The sequence below is a fragment of the Acanthopagrus latus genome, chromosome 13 (assembly GCF_904848185.1).
Source record: "Acanthopagrus latus isolate v.2019 chromosome 13, fAcaLat1.1, whole genome shotgun sequence".
In the NCBI taxonomy this organism is placed as follows: domain Eukaryota; kingdom Metazoa; phylum Chordata; class Actinopteri; order Spariformes; family Sparidae; genus Acanthopagrus; species Acanthopagrus latus.
In genome coordinates this window covers 23,971,680-23,992,661 of record NC_051051.1, presented here as the reverse complement: position 1 = coordinate 23,992,661, position 20,982 = coordinate 23,971,680, and the positions used below count along the sequence as shown (strand labels likewise).

At 41.1% G+C, this 20,982-nt stretch overlaps 1 long non-coding RNA gene across 1 annotated transcript in view; it reads right to left on the bottom strand.

Annotated features, from left to right (window-relative positions):
* Positions 1-20,982, bottom strand: part of LOC119031442 — a 44,542-nt gene that overhangs the window by 7,144 nt on the left and 16,416 nt on the right. The window contains exon 2 of the long non-coding RNA XR_005078596.1: positions 4,093-4,271. This is a non-coding gene — a long non-coding RNA (uncharacterized LOC119031442). The remainder of the gene's footprint in view (positions 1-4,092; positions 4,272-20,982) is intronic.

The window sequence follows — 20,982 nt, the reverse complement described above, 5'->3', positions numbered from 1 at the left end:
GACGGTGTTGTTTCAGTTCATTCTCGCTTATTTCAGTCTTCTTCACTCACTGTTATTTTTTTTCATCTGCAGGAATGCTGCATGAAGAGACATGTAAATAAAGCCCTACAACAAAGAATAAAAAGATTTCTGCGGCTGAGCCTCAATGAAGCTGCCATGCGTTGTTACAGCGTGAGCTGAGACACACAGCAGAGCCACATACCCCATCACAGACCCGAGGATTATACTTTTTAAACAACATCTGTCTCTCCTTCTCCTCCTCCTCTCTCTCTCTCGCTGTCTTCAGGAGGACGGGATAAACAAGCCAATACGCATCCAGATCATAAACCATTATCTTGATCCTTTGCCTGTCTCCTGTGTATGTTGACGGAGATTACAAATTACCAAGTTTGTGTATTATTTTGCTTGGCTGCTTACGGTTTGGTTTTCCTGTGTATAACCAGATGTGGTTCACATCACCAGGGCCAACTGCAGTCTGTGTTTTAAAGTCCTCGTGAATGAGCTGTTGCCTGCAGGGAGATGTGTTAGTCAGTGAACCAACCAGAGAGACACAATACCAACCAACCAACAAGAACGAGCCAACTGGTCAGCAGAGAGAATCGGCTCGTGGTCATCATCGTCGGTCATCGGCAGGATAAAAAGCCGACACACTGAAGCCTGGTTGGAGCTGACGGGGGTCAGCTGAGAGGAAATCACTGTGCCTGACTGAGACCACCTGACAGACCATGACATGAACAACCCAAAAATACTCATCTTTAACTGCTTAACAAGCAGCATCTTCCAAGCGAACAAGCTTTATCCACCAAAATTGTTTGTTTAAATGTTCAAAGGTTAAGAATGAATGCAATTATCAAAAGAATGTGACGAAATAAGAGTTTTAAAATTATATTAAAAGAGACATCTACTGAAGTTAGCATGCTAATTGACCGGTAAACCTCTCTCCTCCAGCAGTCAAAGCTTCTGTGTTCGTGCTTAAAACAACCAGTACTCCCACAGTACAGCTGGCTAACTGAGCTGACAAGCTAACACAAGCTAGTTAGCAGCTACTCCTGTGATGTGCTGTTTGTTGGGAGTATTAATATTACAGGTGACCAAATATAACATATTGCACCTTTAACTCTTCTCTCTGATGGAGATCCACGTGGTCCCAGAAACACTCAACATGGCAGGAAAAATGTTTCGGATGTGTGTGTGTGCACGTGTAAAAATTAGAGGGAAATTTACGAGGGAATACTTGATATTAAGGGATCAAAGTTAATATCCCCTTAATTGTTTTCAAGAACACCTCAAGTCAGCCATTAAAATAAGCCAAAATACCTATTATGATTCTATATTGTGTGAAAAACAAGTCTATTCACTTTGCAAATGCAAAGTGAACAAGGGGGTTTTCCCAATCACTTCAACAGCACAGGACAACTAGCTATGGATTTGAAAACAAAAAAACAATAGCTGTCTTTTTTTTTTTGGTTACTGGTTGTAATAACTTTTTACTCAGCAAAATAAATGCTGTATTGCTGCAGAGCAACCAACACATCTGGCAAAGACAACATCAGCTGGCATGCTAACCTGAACAGTGACTTACACAAGAAAACTACCAACCAAACTGTCATCTGAAGCAGAGAGAAATTAAGCAGGCAACAAACAGTCAATCAGGCCTTCAAATTGTCAACCAGCCAGAACACCAAAGGAATATTCATCTGGAGCTGAGGTGCACCGAGCAACCACACCTCAGGGATTGGCAGCAAGTGGCTTTTGTGGTGCAATCAAATGAAAACGGTCAATGATGTTCAGACGTGGGAAAGATTGTTTGTTTTTTTTTCTGTACAGTGCCAAGCCCAAACAGCAGATCAGAACCTGCTGATGATAAGCCTATCTGCTGATGAGCCCTTTAAACTGTGGAGAACTAGCTTCTATTTTGTGTCCCTGCTCGATAATTTACAGAGTGTATCTACAACTACAACTGCAACTACAAGGTCTATTTGAATAATCAAGTCATCATAATAAAGGGAACACTCAAAAAAATCTGTTCCGATGTGTAAGTGTAAGTATGTCACTGGGTCAGAGTAAATTATGTTGGTACACAGCATAAATTAGCGCTTTTTTTTCTTTTATAAACAATACAATTTTAGAATGATTATACCTGAGGAACGATGCAGCTGCAGCTCCAAATCTCTAGAATTCCAAATCAAAACATCTGAATATTAGCTCTACCAACTTTTATGTTAATAAAATGAATCAGAGCAATATGTTTGTAGGTTTCAGTAAAGAATACTCAGGCATATTTTGGCACTTTTTGGCACCAACTCTTGTGCCTAATTCTGCTGCAGTCAGGCTGTCAAAGGGCCAAGACAAGATTCTTTGGCACTTTTGCGTAAAATATACTTAAATGATTAATTATCAGTTATGCTACAAATGTGGGCTGTATTTGGCTGAATAACCGATGAGAAACATTTTTTCTAAAGAAACACAAGTAACACTCTTAAAAACTGAGTGTAAAGTGTGGATGTACCTCTCAATATCACCAGAAAGAGGCAATTACATTACTATGAACTCATCTCTTTCTAACGCAACTGGAAATAACCTGCTACTATCAGAGTTTGGATCTACTAGTCTGAGTTTTGCAGCAATGCAATTAAATACAAAATAAATTTGGAGATTATCAGCACCGTCACACCTCTATAAAACACTTTGGTACAATAAAAGCAAAGACAATCCCATCAGACACCTGCAGTTACCTCAGCATCTCTTTAGAGGATGACTCACTCGTCTGTCAGTCGTCTCTGTGCATCCACGCACTGTCACATCCTAATCAATTCATCACGCCGGCCTAACGAGAGCGAGTTCTGCTTGAGGTGTTTCAGCAAACCCAAGCGTGACAGCAGACGGAGAAAATAAACACCTTCTGTGCGATCTCTCACGCCTGGTTAACATCACTGACATTATGCCGAATTTCACAAAATCACCAGAGAGTTTTGCCTGTGAGCAAATGTGGAATCCAGTGAAGCGCGACGCTTTTGATGATAGTGCTGATGATGCATCATTCTCCTGCGCTCTCACAAGGGTCAGGTGAGGTTTTGTGAGCACAGTTGCTGTTATGATGAGCGGTTCATGGCGTCGCGTGTCTCTTTGGTTACGTTTGGTGTCGTGTTTTAGGGGAGCAGAGAGCTGTGTGAGGTCTGATCATGAAAGAGGGAAAATAAATGAATATTTCTGTGTTCCACAAAACCTCTGTGAAGGTTTTTGTCCTGTGACATACACACTCCAACACATGATATACCAACATCACCATAGCAAAGGAATACATCGTATGACTGGACCATATATGGAACAAACATATTTGTTTAGGTTTAGGGAACAAAAAGTAATTTATTTGGTTTAGGCAATGAAAAAATACTTCACCGGGTTTAGGGAACAAAATTACTTGGCAAGTTTTAGGAACAATATATTTGGTTTGGTTTAAGCAAAAAAAAATGAGTCACTGGGTTTAGGTAAGAAAAATAACTGGTTAGGTTCTAAGTACTTGATTTGGTTTAAGGGAACAGACATTTCTGGTCAGCTTAAGAGAACAAATATTTGGTTTTGTTGAGGCAACAAAAATACTAAGGATAAAAGTAAGTAAGTAAAAATGACTCCTCCTTTTGCAACTCGAGTTCTTCTAGTGTCCATGCATTCTGTAGAGTAAGTCTTAAAGCTGTATTTAGTGCATCTTTCTGTCATATGTTTTAGGTAGTTTGAACTTTTGATCTCAGTTCTCTTTGACATGAGAATATATCCAGCTGTTTTAAGGCCAACGCTCCTGTTTGGCCTCCTTGAAATTCTGGTGGCACACTCAATTCAAAACAAACCACATATCATCATGATACGTAGTTGTTTTATAGCTGTGCATTGCTGCAAATATGGAGTCGTAACAGTTGCAAGTATGTACTTTAGAAATAAAATCTTTTGTGTACTACTCCTAGAATCAATGCTGGGTCAATTAGTCCTGTACGCCTCAATGAGCAGAGCACCGTGTTGTGAAAACAGAAATGTCATGCTGAGAATCACTGTTGGTACAAGTGCTCATTAAATGTTAATTCTATTGTCATTACACACCATCAGTGATATTTGCCAACCTCTCCCCTGGTTCCTCCTGAAGCCCTGCCCTGTTTGATGTTCTGGATGAGAGCTAGTGTTTGTTCACAACGCCAGCGCAGGCAGAGACCCACCAAGTCAGCACCGCCGCAGGTCGGATCATGTCTGACTGTGGGTGGGAAGCATCGCTGAGGAAATACCTGCAGAGAGAAGGAGGACAGGAGAGGACTGACTGAAACCCTCTGTGTAGTGTTTGTGTCATTTTCTGTCTTCTTAATTTGTGATGGGACCACTTAAGCACAATTGCTGCTAATGAGGCCAAAATGCCAATTAGTGCTACTGCTGTCATTAATCTGCTGTTTATGCTGCCTTTATATTGTATTAAATAAGCATTTTGACCCTCACATTTTTGTCGCCACTAAAGAACAACTTGCTCGAGGATTGTTCAACACAGGACCAAGCAGCCAGAGACCTAACCACAGTCCACAGCCTGTTCTACTAACATATTATGAAACAAGTCTCATCAGTATATTTTTGCTGTTGTTGTTTTTTTTTTTTTTTTATTACCAATTAACTGAGCAAGTGGTGTTTATGTTAATGTCCTTTTGTGCACATTTCCATGTTTTTCAGCATGGCACAGGACTCGCTATTTACTCAATACTCAAAAAAATCGCTCCTCACTGCACCAGCATACTCGGTCTTTTCTACATAAACACACGCTGAACATCTTTGTTAGCATCTACAGGATCATTCTCACAGGTGGTGGTGGCTCCTTCACTGAGCCCAGTACTGCTGCCTCCCGGCTATCGTTCGCCCTTTGAACCTGGCTGGAGCCGCTTTCAGAGCTGACAGAACAGAGTTGGTTATTACACTATTATCTGAGTCAAAAGCCCCTGAGAGCCTCTCTCTTCTTCTTCTCCTCCTTCTCCTTTTCTTTTCCCTTTTTTTTCTGTTCAAGTCCTGACATACAGGAAATTACCACAAACACAGAGTAGTAGGAGTAAATTGCTCCAGTCATGTGGCCGGCCTGCGCTGCACTTTTGACATCTTTACCTCAAGTAAAAAAAGTCCTGTTCATGCACACACACATGTGGCAGTAACTGCTTCAGTTTACCCTCACAGAACATACGACCACCACAGCTACTGCTATAAACCTTGATTAAACTAAATTACTGACATAATTAATCACTTATCAACCAACTAATCTCCCTTTTTTTCATTAACTTAACAGTCGGAACCCCAAACATGCCGTGCTGCTCCAGCTGTTAGACATGAGATTATAAATGTTCTGCACCAATTGAACTGAACTGAATTGTCACAGTAAATGCAGTTTTTACTATTCATCTTTTGTTCACATCATCCATGGCTACTTTTTCATACTTACAAACACACACACTTCAAGCATGTCAAATAACTTCACCTGCCGTGGCCTTATTTGCCCCTTGCCCTTTACAATGCAGCTAATCCGCAGATACACCAGAGATCCCTCTATGCATTCTCCATGAGTGGAGGTCTGCGGCTCCGAGCGCAGTCAGCCTAACTGCCCCCCCTGAGACCACCGTAAACAAGGAGCCTCCGCCTGTCAATTACTCCCAGGAGTCTGTACACCAAAGCATATCGGCTGCTGCTAACATACACATGCACGGAACTGCTCTTGCATGTTGGCAGAGGAGCAGTGGCATCATGGATATGTATGACACACGCATTCACACAATCACACACCCAGACAGCTGTGATTTCCCCAGGTAGCCACTCTAAGCCTGCAGAGGGAGGATTTGTCGGAGTCCTTGTTTAACACAGATGTCAAGATGAGGGCGACGCGGTGCGCTGGAAGGGGGATGGAGTTGATTTCTGACAGAGATGTTCATCTCATGGTGCTTGATTGACAGGGAGACAAGCCCCCAGTTTAACCCTGCATGTCTGACAGAACATCTCCTGAATGATCAAGTGGTAACACAACTCAATTTAAGCAGCTGTTCATGTTCAAGAGGTTTTATGGGGTCAAAGGGGGTTTTGCATTTGAATTTGCAACAATTTTTGGGTGTCTCTCTGGTTTTAGCTGGCCGGGGTGCACGCTGGGAATTTTTTGCCATGCAAGCTGCGTGTCTTGGAAGATTGTGGTGCACATCAGTAGGTTCAGGTCGGTCCACCATTTTGATCCAGAGTGAAATAAATCAACAACTACTGAATGGATTTCCATGAAATTTTGTAGATACTCTTGGACCCAAGAGCTTGACTGTTCTTTTTTGATTTTCATCTATCGCCACCAACAGGTCAAAGGTACCAACCAATACTGGCAAAACTTGCAAAACCAATGACATTCTCTTCACAGATGCTTTGTGTTTAGTGATAATCATATACTAGCATTGTGACACACTTGTTTATCTACCTGGTAAAAATTGCCTTTCTAAACATGAGTGCATGAGCATGAGTTGTTGCAGTGGGCATGTTAGCAAGATCACATTCAGTTTAAAGCATTGCTATGCTAACCTGGTTTGTTATACAGAAGCATCTGGAAAGGCGCCACAGCTGTTTGGAAAAAGCAGGCACTTTCTAAAATACCTGACCGATGGTTGGACGAACCATCTGTCTATCAGCGTCTATCATGCTTCAACCTCAGCCAATCACATCAACAGTAGGAGAGTACAACCAGAGCCTTTGAGTGGAGAGAGTTGAGAAAACAGTTGTTCAAAATGCCAAAAGTCATGTGATTCAGAGAAGATATTTCCAGGAAGCTCTAAGCAGGCAATTTAAATGCATGATTATAGAGACCAAAGAACGTTGAAACGAATGTTTCATTTAAAGGCTCCACTATCTGCCGCTGTTTCAAAAAATAAAGTACACAGAGAATGACGCGACTCTTTGAATCAAGCAAAGTCAAAAATGCAATGCCTTTAACCTTCTTTGCTCTTCTATCAATGAAATAATCTCTCTAGTTCTGAAATTACTGATGCTACATCGGCTTCTATCACTGGTCCTCACATCTAACCCACGCCTGTTGCTGCTGTCTCTATAGTTCCTCAGAGGATGCTGACTGGCTCAACTGCTGTTCAAAAGCCTGGCAAGGTCTTATATGCCAAGACATGTGTGGTGTTTTCTTTGTGTTCTGCTAGTGTTTTATTCATACAAAACCAGAAGTTCCCAAGAAGTCACGTCAGGCCAAAACACTTCTAAAAAGTTGCCTCTGTGACTTTGTTAACTGCCCATGGGAAACTTTCTGACCTGTTACCTGCGAGGCCTTAAGTGCTGCTATGAGGAACTGTACCTTAATGACTCTCTGGGGCGTGGGCTGTCAAAAAAGAAAGAAAAGTTAGAGATGTAATCTCCTCTCCTGAACCATTCTGCTGCTTTTTGGTTACACTTGCAAACAAATCGTGCGTGGAGGGAAAAAAACTCAGCCCCTCGGGAGGACGAGACAACCCAGACAATGATTGGCAGCAGCTTAACAAAGCACCTGTCTGACAGAGACGAATAGACACCACACACGCAAACAAACAGCAGAACCTGTCCTGTTGTATGCCTCCACAAATGAGGCAGAAAGAGAAAAGGTCTTTAACTCGCTGCTGCCCATCCAAATTGGTGTGTAAGGAGAAACGGCGAGAAAGCAGCGTAACAAAATGGGTATGGGAAATTATGCAGAGGCAAACAGTGAGCGTTGCTGGAAGAGGAGGAGGAGGAGAAGATGTGGTGACATCAGACTTAAAGCCCAGAGATGGGGCTTGTTAGCAGGAAGCTCTATTAGGTTCGCCTCCTGCCCTCTTCTCCGTTCTCCTTTGTCCTCCTCACCTCTCCCGCCAGGCCTAAATTGGCCTCCAGAACTCCACCTGACTCCCCTCCCAGCCTGCAGCGCTCATGTATATGCATCTCAAATCCCCCCCGGACACGGGCAGACAGGCAGGCCAGGCGTAGCGCTGGTTCACCTAACAAAAGCAATTTGGTACGATACACCGTTTGGGTCAAGTACCCTGCGTGTTCCCCCTCAATTGTTTTAATCAGGCCAAGGTAGCAGGGAAGAGAGGGCTCGGAGGCACCTAAAGGCACCTTTCCTCCTGGCCATTATCCTCCGGTGGGTGAATCGTGGCTGTGGTTGTTAAGAGAGACGGACGTGACAGCCCATCTTGTAGACGAGTCAATTAAAGAGGACTGGAACTTTTTTAAGGGTGAAAGATGCATATAGACATATATGTTTTCAGGTGAAATTAAAGGACAGGTTTGACACCAGAGACGTGGAAGTGAGTGTCAAGAGGTGAAAAAAAAACACTTGTTAAATGGAAAGCTCGACAGAATTTATTGGAGTTCTCTGGAGCAGACAAATTAACACACTGTGGAGAAAAGTTTTCACATTCGTCCTTTTGCTTCTTATTATGAGTTTTGCACGACTGTCACCACTTTGACGATCACCTTATTGTAACACTGGCACATCAACGAGCTCAGAACATCCAAAAATTCCTAATCTGAGATTTTTGTCCTAAAATCTCTCTCACATTTAGCGAGCCATTCAACTTGTTGTGAATTGCTTGTTTCACATGAATGCAGCCTGTTCATGACAGGTGTATGTAGATTGTTCTTGACTCAAACAACGGCTGTGGAAAATACAAGAAAGATTTTATCCATGCAAGTAGCTTATTCCGAGTCATATTTACATTTACTGTTAAGTGGTGACCTCTTGCAAGTATCACGGGAGCAAAGGAGGAAGTCAGGTAATGTAGTTTAAAGAGTGAAGGGAGGAGGTCGGGAAGGATAGAATGGCCAAACCCATGTCTCGAGTGAAACAAAACATCATTTACCTGCTTAACTGAACAAACTTAAAGGGTCAAGTGGAAAAAAAGTTGATCTTTCAGTCTCATTCTAAGCTCAATGATTAGACATTTAACAATCGTACTTATTTTAACCCAAACCATGAGCTTTTCCTAAATCTACACACATTGGTGCCCATACACAACCAAACTGCAACTGTATCACAACATTAACCACAAGTTTAATATTTTTGCCATGACTAACCAAACCAACGCCTCTCCAACCGTCTCCATGTTTTGTGAGTCACTGAGAAAACACCTATTCTGTCCTTAAGGTTTGAAGAGGTGTTGGGCAACAAAATGGTTTTTACAGACCTCAGGAAAAATTTGATCTTGCGGTTCATCAGAAAAATTATGACAGATAAAAACATAGATACAAGCATCCCAAAAAATCTGTCCATTGGAACAATTTCAATAAGTAATCTTGGCTAGTTGTAGTTTATCAGGTAAGACGACGGACAGGCCAACAATGTCAAAGCATGAGGCAGTCATTTAAAAGTGAATCTTGGCACTGTTTATTCTTTGAAAATGAAGAGGAGAGAGCCGTCACATTTCAAAGACTGATTTTGGGGTTGATAGAAATATAACCACCACCCTGAGACAACATTTGGTAGGCTAAAGCTCTGTCCATGACAAGCACTTAACCATTTGTGAACCTCTTAAATGGTTTGTCTTCAATTTTTCTGACTTGAACTTGAAACAGCCAAACAGGAACCTCCAGATGTTAGGATGTGTTTAGTTTCATCTGTCTTTTCATCCAGTGTGTTACTGTGTCATTCACTTGGCTCTCATCCTGATTTAGATCATAGGAAAATAAACAGCAGCTGGCAGGACAAAGGGGAGAAAGATGCAGATAGATTCCACTGATCAAAAAGCAAAACAAACATTCATGTCCCGAGGCAGCCGTGCCCAGGATTCACCTTCACAAAGACTGTAAGTGTTTCGATATCTGAAAATCCTCAGGTGTCAATTGTACTTGATGTGAGTTAACACAGGTTCATGTGTTTCATAGGATATTTCTTTGGCCCCGGGCTACTTGAAAGTACAATGACTGACATCCTCCATGTAGATTACAGAACCATATTTTGACAAGTCACCTGACCCTGCCACTGCATGCTTCACAGTCTAATGAAACCATACTCACACACACTGATTACATACCAAAAGAGAATGAACAGAAACTGTCATTCACTATAAACGGACACTTGACAGTCCTGAAAATCAGCAAGTCACAGCAAACATCGCATGAACAACGTGGGAAGTCATGAGCTGCCCTTTGAAACATTCTTGGCGCTAGTTGTTAGCGCGCTACGGTTGTGTAGCACTGACAGTTTGTATGACAGATGTATGACTCATAAAAGAATGTGAAAGGCGGACTCCGACCGTGTAGAGGTGGAACGGCACGTTACCCACAGAACTGGTGTGAACAATTTCTTATTAAACGGCAGGGGAGGGCTTGTCTGGTAGCGAATGATTGGATAACAATGGGTACACGAGGCAAAAATACACTGGACTGTTGTGGAAATAAATGTGTCCTTAAGTTTTCTGGAGTAGCAAGATTGCAAAGCCAGCAAGCTAATTCGCTGGCTAATGGTTTTCAGCAGCTCAGTTAAAGATTTTCTTTTAAAAGGTGAGGAGCACTGAAAGTGTAGGTAGGATGGTAACTAACGTTCGGTAACTCAACAGTGACACTGCAGTCAGTCACTATAGAGACTTGGTAACAAAACAATGAGGCTGTAAGCAACAAATAAAAACAATTGCTGACAATCATGCTACCAAGCTGGCCACAACATCATTCAACGTTGATATTAGACTGAATGTAGGTTGTGACGTTGGGTGATCAGATTTCATTGTCAGGAGTCAGGACCACGTCTAATGATCACGTCAAGAGAGACGGAATACAGACACGCGTCCATCCATCAATCATTGTCTGTAATCGCTTCTCCTTTGCAGAGTCGTGGAGAGCCCGCAGTAGAGTCAACACTGGTCGGACACTGGTGACATCTGAAATTGATATTTGTTCGGCTTTAAGTCGTGTTGGATGAACCACATTGATTTGTCTTAAAAAAATGTAGAAGAAATGAACATGATATAGTTCACTAGGACTGTTGGACTGTGAATTTCTCAACACATTTGTGCTTAGGCATAAACAACCTGATCCAAAGTTTTATTTCATTTATTCAAGATGACATACATTTGAACACAAAATAACTACGAAATAAAAAACACACACAATTAAGGGATTAAATATGTACCATTTAGGTCAGGCTTAAAAATAGACTTGACATAGTTTTTGTGTCACTGACAATCACCTGATGTAGTGCGCTCCACCCGTATGTTTCCTTAACGTAGGTCAAACACAAAGGCATTTTTTTCAGCTGCACATTCAACTTGACTGCAACTGCTCGTTGTACAGCTGTGTAAGTGAAGCATGGTGATATTTTTAAAAAAAGAAGAGAAAAAAAAAGGAGAATGATATTTGAGAGGGGTTATTACAGGTATCTGTCTGTCTGATGAAGTGCAGATGGCGTCTCTGAATAGCTGACTGTCTGTGTCACAGGCAGAAAACAGAGTTTTTACACCACTGCAACCCATTTAAATGTTGTTAGTTTTGGCCTCTATATAAGGCTTCATGTTAACACATCATTGATACACATGCTCACCAGAGCTCTAATAAGCATCAAACCTCTACAGTTTGATCCTGAAATTGATAGAAATTATGGCTGCTTGAAGATAGGGAATCATAGAATAATTAATAGATGTGTAAATGGATGATTGCATCCACCTGCACTAAATATACTTTTCTTAAAAATCCCTTAAAAACTCTCCCTTCCTACAAACAAACCATATTCAGGTGACCCCATGCTGCAGCTTGAACACCCTCCAGCTCCTCCCATCAAATCTAACTACCTTCTACTGTCCAACTGATGTCTTATTGGTTTAAAATGCAAGTGTGTTATGTCCCGCCCAAACCTTCGACCACTCTATTCCTTAACCGCTTAATGTATTTGACTCATTTACATTCAGAGGTGGAGCCTCGCAGACCCCTGAAGAACGTTCAACTTGGGTCGAGCCTCACGGGCTTCCTGCTCTTTCTAAGAAACTTTAATTCATTGAAACGATCGTGAGCGCTTCAGGCAGCTGACAAACTGACAAAAGACCATTGCAATTTTTCTTGATGACAATGTCACGATGAGTCATGTGGGTGTGTGTGATTTCCGTTGCTTGCCAAAGTTCAAAGTCAAGCACTGCCCTTTATGTGTGCACATGCATGTTCCTGCACATTTCCCTCCGATTGTATTTCATTGAAAAAGAACATAAAAGTATTTGTCTGTGCATGTTTGTTTTTTAACTACCATCTTCAAGAGTAACCGTTTCCCTTACTGCTTTAAACTTGTCTCACCACCTCTTTTCACGTATCTGAAACGTTTCCACTCACACGTGCATATATACACAATGCCTCTCCTCCATGTCTGTGGTGGTGTGCGTGTTACTGCGACACCAGTGATTGACAGGTCACCCTGCAGGGCATCCTGACATGTTGACAAAGAAAACACAGACGATGAGAGAGACAGCGAAGAGGACTGGAGGGAAAACCTGCCCGGTGATAATTACACCGCCCTTCACCTCCTCCACTTAACCTTGACATGATGTAGATCAAAATCACTCCCATCGCTCTACTGCAAGCATTTTCAGAGAGAGAATGATGGTTAAAACTATACTGTTACAGGAAGCTGACCAAAGTTTCAAAAGAAACACTAATACCAGACAGTTTTTTCATTAACTTAAGGAGATAAACATACATTTAATTATTTTTAGGCAACTTAAAAAAAAAAAAAATTCAATTGAATATCTGCAATGTTGTCACAACAGGGCTCTCTTCATCTCTCTTTATGGCTACATGATCTCATGTGATCTCATGGGGAAGTAGACCTAAACTTGGGCCAGAACTACACTAAAAAAAGAAACAGAGGCAACATACTACCATGGCTATTGTGTGAGTCAGCAAAACCAGAATAAATAACTTCAGAGCCACACACATCGGACAAATTAAATATGGAAATCAAGATCGACATTTGATGTTAGTATAAAATCAAAAGACACAGGATTTGTTTATTGGTATCAAATTCATGTCCAAATACTGAAATAACAAATATTTTTTTGGATTCCCAATTGAACATGGGAAGACAGAATAAACACCGATTTTCTATTGTTGTGAAAGAATTGGAGATTTTAAGTTTCTGTCAACAGTAGTATGCTAGCTAACGTCAGCCTCGAGGGCTGGAATGTTTCCATTCCTTAGCAGCACCATCAACTGCTCAAGGATCACCAGTCAGCATGTTCAGCAGGCATCAAATGCTGCAAAACTGCTTCTCAGTGGACCCTGTGGTTACAATAGTTCCCCTGCTTCTGTTTCCAACATCTAGAACCTTAAAGATAGTCAAACATAGTTCAGTAAACTCATTTTAAAAGGTAGTAAGGACAAAGTTTCACCGGTCACAGCACAAATTAAAAGTTACATGCAAAATGTATTTGATATGACAGCAGCGAACAGTTTAACACCATCGAATCATCGGCTCATTTCACGGTAGTTTTGACTTTAGAGGCCTTTCAGCATCAATCCAATTCTTCTTACACGAGCACGCCCTGTCTTGATGGAGCCAAATGTTTGAGCAATGCTTTCCCAACTCAGCCAGCCCTCATTACCCTCCTCTGACTTGTCCAGGCTATCATCATCCCTCATTACACCCTTGCAGCGTGTAGTTTACCACGTGCAGCTCAACCAAAGGGATATAGATTCATAAAACATTCAGCGGCGTGCTACGTTTACACCCACTTTTCTAATGTAAACACAATGAGGGTGTAAAATGTCACAATGAATCTTTCAGGGTGGAAATTACACGGGCTGCTCGAGGGGCAAATTTCTGCAGGGTTTTTTTAGCTCGAGGTTTTGTTTTCGACTCTTCAGGGGCGAGAAAAGAAGATGGTGGCTGATTGAGGAAAACCACAAGCAAGCGTCACTACAGTGATTACAGGTCATAAATCTTCGCTGTTTAGAAAGGGCGATGAAGACAGTCAACCGCAGGCTGAATCTGCTGCGCTTTCAGAATAGAGACGAGAACAGATCAGTGGAATCAAATTTGTCGCCAGAAATAATAAAGGTTTCTTGAAGATAATTTACCCTGATTTTACTCCACGATACTTTACCCAGTATCCTGTACGCCGGAGGAGAATTTCAAAAAGCTTTAGCGACTTCATACTGCCAATATTTTGATTCAGAAAGCCCATTTTAAACACTTCTTGACTCATCTTTCAGATCTTGAGCTGCAGCCTCTCCACCTTCCTCGGCCAAAAACATTGGAGGGCCTGAAAATCCTTTCGTCAACTTTTTTTTTTTTTTTTTTTTTTGTCTGCTTCCCTTTGACACTGGAAGTGGATTTAACAGGTGAAATCAATAGGAAATAAGGGCTTTCACCTGGATTCAGGGGTCTTTTGATTTCATGAGAACAGCATGCAGTTTTTTGTGCCTCTCTGTGTGGGTACAACAAATAAGCATTGTGTGTCGAGGAGGAGTCGTAGCTACTGCAGAGTGTGTGAACAGCGCACCTTGTTTTGACTAGTGCCGTGAGAGAATTGTTGCGCTGCCACTGAGGCAGTTCCTGTGTGTTGATGGAGGCAGGTTAAGAGTGTCAGTCTTGCGTCTCGCGGATGCCCTGCCTTAACTGTTATTACTACAGCTATTCAGATGCTCCTGTGACATTTTGACACGGGGAGAGTGTGTGTGAGTGTGTGTATTCTGGGCTTTTGTATGCACATGCCTGCGTACATACATGGCTGTTGTGTGTCCTGTGCATGTCAGTGCGACTTTGTGACAAACGGCCGAAACATTTGACTCGAGGGCTGCAGCGCCGCTGAGTGAAGCCTCTATTGTTTTTGGGTTTATCTGCCATTCGAAGGCACTGAACTTGTACTAAATAGACTGGGAAGTTATTACTACCCTGTGTTGTGTCGTTGTTCTTGTTGGACAAATGAGAGTCAATGGGATTTGTTCGAGGGTTTTCTGTTACTTTGATAGAATTCGGCTGGACGAGCCTCGTCAGTTGAAGCCACTTGTGTGAGCAGCTGGAAGAATCAGAATGAGTAACTTCACATCAGCGCTGATCTTTAATAAATCCACTCTTGGATCGACTTACTTTCTATAAGCCTGGAAGTGTGTAACTACACCGGCGGCCTCATGATCTCAAGCTCATTATACACCGGAACAAAGAATCCATTGTTGCTGGTTGGATGAAAAAGGGGAGCGTTGTGATTCTAAGATCATGAATGTAAGATTTGCCCTGTCAGTGTCAGTGTAGGCAGAAAAAAGGTCTTGTTATTATTCTCTCTCTGTGTAGAGGTGATTTTAAAGTGGAACAGTTACAGAGCGTTTAAAGATATTTTATTTGTTTTCTTCCATGATAAAAATCATCTCACGATTTGTTTTGATTCAGAGGGCAACGGTGCGATTATAAAACGATTATCGCCACATAAAATATTTTCTGTCATTCCTCTCACCCAGCGACTGGTTGCCATTTTTAATATTTATCATATATATAATAATCAAAAAGTCAAATTAACAGATGAAATTTCCTTCTTAAGTGCAAAGAATGATGCAAAATTTAAGCAGTAGCCAAACTATGAACATATCTTAAAGTATTATTTATTTTATCACACCATCTCTGATAGAATGGTTCGGCCCATGTGGGGAAGCACTGTATGTACTTTGACATCAGCGATGGTTATAATCATCCTGTTTGCACCCTGTATTTATAAAAACCATGAGACATGATGAGCAGGTATTACAGTGTAATGCTGCCATCATTATTGTACTTATAAAGTATGCAGATTTTTCTAGAACATCATTATTTTAATGACATTGCGTGATAAAGATGAATCTGAACAATTCTGGCAAAACACTAATTATTCTTTAAGCCGTTCAAATCTAGACAAAGAACCTTAATGACGACATAGTTTCATCGAGCGATTGATCTAAAAATCCGTCATCTAATTACAAACTAAAGAGCAGCTCAGTGTTGGTACAGTTGCACTTCGGGAAACAGTGTTAATATATCATCCCAGGCACTTCTAAGGGTGGGCCATATTTAGTATACTGCCATAATACCCTATCATCAATTCTCTTTGTACCGGCGGATTGTGGAGGCTCACAAGATTACAACAGGCAGTTTGAGTGAGGCACATTTACAGGTGTAAGCTCGGGCTTTTGTCTGCACTTTGCGAGCGAAGCCTGTGTAAAGGCCGCTAAGACAGTGAGGCTGTGTGTTCGCCGCTGCTGCTGCTGTGGCTTTAAACACACAGTCAGGACCTCAAGCTGAGCAGTCAAGAACCCAAAGCTCCCCAGAGGGGGGGTTCGAAAGACTCGACAGGGACTCAGATATAAACTCTCTCTTCCGCATCGCCTTGTGTCTCCATCCTGTCCCAAATTGGCGACACAGTCTCTTGAAACAAATTCAAAGATGCAGCAGCTCCAGGTTTGGAAACAAATCTCGGCGTAGGTTCGTAAACAGAGGTCGAATCTCAAGCAGCGGAGAGACCGGATTACGTCTGCACTGCACCAAATCCAGCCAATCCCCACTTTAACCCCCACATCCCCTCCTCTCCTGTATCTGCTTCCACCTCAGCCACACGTGCTGACCAGGGTGGCTCCTAACAGACTAATGAGGGCCACTTAGGTGTCGGCATTAGGCTTAGATAGCAGAGTGACAGGGTGAGGACTTACAGTAAGTCCACTGTAAGTCCCTGCTTTTCTCGCTGACTCGCTATCTCCGTCCTTCTGTCTCTTTCTACTTTTCTTTTTCTGACTCTTCCAGTTGTTCTTCACAGTTTCTGTCTCTTTCCGTCTTAATTTTTCTTTCGCTGTCCTTCCTTGAATTCTTGGTTTCTTTCTTTTTCCCCCTCTCTACCAGTCAGGGCTTACAAAGGGCTCATATGGGGTCTGTGTGCAATGACTTCAGTCGCTATGTCTGAATAATTCAGGTGGGACTTTACCTTCAAATGCTGTCAAAACAATGGTATCGCTGTTACACCTGTAACCCCCCCTGGATTTGCTCCACAATCATTCTGTCAAAACATTCCAGAATTTGTTAACAGTTCGGACAATGAAGAAGAAAGTTTATCTCACGAACTGAGTGAATATGGACGAAAAACATTATTAACTGTAAACACAACTTTATGAATAAAAAGAGAGTACATGTAGTTTTACCACAGGTTGAAGGATGAAGTCATTTAGTAGAAAAACATTTGCCATTAATGACCAAAAAAAAAAAAAAATCAATTATGATGGAATGTTTAACTGGTGCTGCCGATAACAGTGATATTTAGAAAAGAAATGTTAAAATCATGTCAATAACACACATTTTATAATACTACATAAACAGGCCAGTGTCACTTTAATCATTTCAGTTTCTTTTGGTTCTCACTTAGTCCTAGTAGGTCACTAAAATGCATCTTCCCCTCAGAAAACAGTAGAAAAAGTAGGATCAGTACGATAGTGACAGTGTAGGCTTCATGGTGTGTATGTGTATCATATTACAGTTATTATTCTTACATAGTCACAAATTACCTCGTCACTATACATCCTGAAATCTTTCTTCCACTGACTTCCAAAACAAATGCACGCGCTAGCCAAACAAACCATGTATGTTCTTTGTACCTGCTTTGATTTAAAGAACTAATACCACCCTGTCAAAATACTCTATTACAAGTAGAAGAGAGAAGAGAATAGTGCAGTAAGTAATATTGGCAAAAGTATGCAAAGGTACAAGTAGTCATTTTTATTGCAACAACACAATGCAAGTATTGATACATTCACATGTTAGCACTAATTTAATGTTAATCATTAATAATCAATAGGTTTTGTGTTGAATCTTCATATGAAAAGAAATCATAGCTGTGAAATAAACTTCTGCAGAATAACCCAGAAAAATACTCAGTTGCAAGTACTTCAAGATTGTTTTTTAGTAAATATACTCTGTTGCAACAGATGAAAGTCATTTCTCTTCACTGAGTAATACATCAGAAATTAAGTGTCAGTGCCAGAAACCACCAGTAATGAGGAATCTCAGGTGCTCATAGTGTGAGATGTTGTTGAGCTGCTTTTCAGGTGATCTCTGTTCTAATTTCTATTGTACAGAAATCTTTTTAGAACATAATTTCTGTTTTTTCAGGGTCATAACACCTGAGAAGTGGCTCAGCGTTACTACCAGTTGACAATTTCTCTTTAATCACATGCAATTTTCTGTTAAGGACAGAAAAGCAACCAAAGCAGGATCAAGTCACACACTCATGGCACTCCGAAGCCTGCAATGCGGAAAACATCAAAGCAAAGCAAAGAAGTCACAGGGAAAGGCAGAGCTGATGATACAGCTGGATAACTGGTTTTAATTATATGTGTGGTGGGTAATAACCGTCTCGTGGCAACCATCTCCTACAGCCAGAAAATAACCAGGGCTGGCACAGGAAATCAAAGTATAACCTTGTCATAAAGTTCAGGTTTGGCGAGCGGGTTTAAAGTTATCGTTCCTCAATGGCACATAAATACAGCGTGTTGGAAAAGAACCAGATCACACCAATTTTCTGACAAAGGTAATTTGAGGTGTCATGTGGGACAGAAGACCTCCATCTAATTTCTGCAAGCCACGGAGAAAACAAAGCGGTTATTCTCCTGCACACACGACGTCAACCCTCACGCTGCTCCAAACTTCCAGAGTGATTAGGCTTTCCCCCCTCGTGTTATTTTTCTTCCCGAGCAGAACCTGTCACAAACCGTGTGCTGGCTCTGTGGGTTTGACAGGTGCAGCCTTACACGTCTCTCCCAGGCATGAGGTTTATACTTTTTTGCTCGTTTGAACCGAACGCCTAAACAGAAATCCTGCAGAATGGATACGAATGTCGACTCTGAACTCGTGACCTTTAGACCAGAGAAACAGTTTCCCTCCTCTGGTGACAGGATTTCATGACAAGCTAACATTCAAATTTACTTTTGACATATTTCACAGGGCACAATCATCTAAAACTATAAGAAGTACCAATGGAGAGATATTTATCTGATGTGTGGAGGAGGCAGTCAGAAATGTGAATACCACAAAGGAAAATGCTCGAGTACTCTTGTAAGCTGGTATTATCTTGACTGTTACTATCAGCAAAATGCACTCAAAGCACCTGGAAAGCTGTTTCAAACTCTGATCTATACATACATTGTCAGACAAAGAGTCATTTAGAGTCATCGTTTTGTCCTCCAGTCACCAGCTGGTCACTAACTTTACCTGTGTCCTGTTTGGTGCTGTCCAGGTGGTATACACTCTTTTTTTCAGATTTGTTTTGTTCTGTTTTATGTTTTTTGTTGTTTGAAACAGCTGCCTTCCTGGAATGACACATCAGCACAAAAAGTCAAAAAGGGCAGAGTTGCTGATGATTCTCTGCATTATCATCTCTAAGAGTGACTCCTTTCACATTATGATGGGCCAATTGTTATTATATTATTATAGCAGCTTTAAATGCACAATATGTAATTCCTGCCACTAGGGGTCTTTCAATCAAAGTAGTGTTGGATCGCAGTTGTCCTAATACAGCATCCAAAATCTATTGGTTTTATTCAAGTTTGTTACTGTCATATCAGCTGATGTTTTCCCGGAAGTTATAGTGAAGGCCGACCAAATGAAACACACAGTTACTTTAAAAAAACGATTTCATTCTCTGGGTTTTAACACATCGTTGGAAATATTTACAATAATATAAGAACACAACTCAATAAAACAGTCTGTAAAATGTATTGTCAGATTGATGCATCTCATCCCCTTCAAGATAGATAATTTTACCAGGAACACTTAAATTAGATTATTATTATTATTATTAGTATTATTATTATTATTATTATTATTATTATTATTATAGCACACAAGCATTTTTCACAACTTTAGATGCCAAGAAAGCCACATTTTCTGTCTCTGTACAGATACACAACTGCAGAAAAGAAAATCTTGGCTTCACGTTCACAGACGTCTAAATTGGGTGGATTTTTCTGATTCTGTCGAGGTTTTGTGGGGTGCAGAGAACAGCTTTGATGTCACCATATATCTTCCTGATCTCTCCGGCTCCGCTCTGGCCTCTGCTACCTTCAGGTTTTACTTAAAGCACCACCAAACGTCTAATTTAGGGCCAGGCTTATGGAAATTGGACTTAATATACTGCTTGTCCCTTTCCCCTTCTCAAGTACCCGAACAGTCCCCTCTGAGTTGGGGAACGTAACTCATCGGTAAAGGTGTTTGACCAAAAAACCAGGATAAACCACGACTGAAAATGTGTTTCACAGTTCTACCTTTAGCAAATAGGCATCTTCCTTCAAATAATCAACGAGCGCAATCACATTTATATTCAGAAGAAGATGCAACAGAGCATTCAGTGACATGCATATTATAGAGCTTATGAATGAATCATCATCGGTTTGCATCTGTGACAGTGAGCACAGCTGGCGTTGTGTTGGGAAGTTCATGTTAGTGGCCAAAACACAGGGAAGTCCCTCCAACAGTCAGTCGGAAAAATCAGTTGGTAAGGAACAATGATGCTGAACATGACGCCAGTACAAACACACAGGTACGATCATGTCTTTTCTGCACAAGCACCATCTTATAGTGCTGCTATTTTGAGACCTTCATTTCTTTAGTTTGGGCTTCAAACATGGTGTGCAAAGAGCCATCGAGTTACGAATAACTGTCGTACAGTCAACTCATAAAGTTCACAGTCAGGTGTCAGAGGATGATATTGACCAGCTGAAGGAAACACAGTTGAACAAACAACACACCTCTGATGACACTGTATCCTAACCCTCTATTTAGCATTTAAATCAGTAAGTGTGTGTTAGTTTTACAGTAAATGTTAAAAAAAAAACAACAACACAAAAAACAAAACAACTATAAAATAAATGCCTGATATCATAAATTAATATAGTTTAAATTATATATATATAATGTAATGTCTTCATTGGTTTTTAACATATTTTAAACCACCTTTTGGATAAACGAGTAAAGGATTCATTACACACAATAAAGAAGAGCATACT